Source organism: Drosophila miranda, chromosome 2, assembly GCF_003369915.1.
Source record: "Drosophila miranda strain MSH22 chromosome 2, D.miranda_PacBio2.1, whole genome shotgun sequence".
Classification (NCBI taxonomy): domain Eukaryota; kingdom Metazoa; phylum Arthropoda; class Insecta; order Diptera; family Drosophilidae; genus Drosophila; species Drosophila miranda.
Window position 1 is genome coordinate 4697013 of NC_046675.1, and position 1340 is coordinate 4698352.

Here is a 1340-nt window from a genome sequence, read left to right on the forward strand (position 1 = left end):
CTATCTATCAATTTCCACTCCCCCACTTACAGTGGACACCCAAAAAGGTGTAAGCAATGCCAGGAATCCGTTGCCGGATCACGCAATGTCTGCGGAGTCGAATCCGAATGGAAATGCAAATGGAGATTGGCGAATGGCAAATGAGAAATGGGAAATGAGAAATGGGAAACCCGCTCTTGAAGATGTATCGTGGCTCACGCTTTGATACAGTTTTGGCCAAGTGACACGCCTCCACTGGTTCCCATTCACGCCCTCGGCCGTCGGCTCTCGGTTCGCTGTGAGCCGAAATTAATTTAATTATATCGGGCATAATAAATAAAGTGAGTTATCCAACACGGTCTGCCCCCGAGGGCCAATTTGACATTTTAATCACGTCGCGTCGCTCGGAACGAGTCGGAAGGAGTCCCATTCGGTGGCCCATTTACGAGGTGTCGGAGTAGGAGTGGGAGTTCTTCCCGAAGCGTGATCGCAGAGACGAGGTGGGACCGAGAGAATGGTTCCATTCTCAAGTCGGTTCTTGAGAGTTCTCCCACCTGAAGGCGGGGAGTGCTTGGCTCTCGACTAATTGCGGATGTTCTATTCGCATCGATCGCATGCGCGTGATGGGATCGCTGCTGGTAATCACTATCATCGCTGATCATCATCGATCTGTTATACAGATGTAAACATCAGCATAACCACCAACAATATCCACCATCTCTTCTGGTTGATTGATAACCCACTGAACCATAAAACTGCAGTGTTCTCGCTCGTTGCATAACTCCGGATGAAAGACCCAATCAAGATCATTTTCATTTGCATCTCGCCATCGCCATCGTCTGCTCTCAGGCTTAAGGCTCGTCCTTTCATAGTCGCCTCTGTTTGATCTCTGCGTAGGCAGATCCCGCACCAGCTTCAGCTTCATCTCCCTTTCCATCTCCCTCTCCATCTGCAGCTTCAATTGTAATGACAATCACGTTGCTCCGGCTGAAGCATCTCTCATCTCTCAACCCTCATCCCATCCCAGCGGCAATCATCATCTGCCGCTGAGATCTCAAATCCGGCGAGAGGTTTGTTTGCTAATGTGCGAAGACCGACTCGAGGACCGCGTGGGTCGACTCCGACTCCAGGGAGGAGATGAGGGATCTTCCGTCTTGCAACAAGCAACAAAGTTGCAACAGCAGCAGCAGCAAGTTGCTGATTATCTCATCTTTCGTGATTAGAGCAGCCTCTGCTCTGAAATCAACTTTATGGGGCAGAAGCAGAAGCAGCAAAAGCTCCGCTATTTCAATTCCAATTGTCCCGCATGACGACGCCGAATTCGAGTCCGCATTGGAGGCGGAAAATGGAAAAGCAATTGA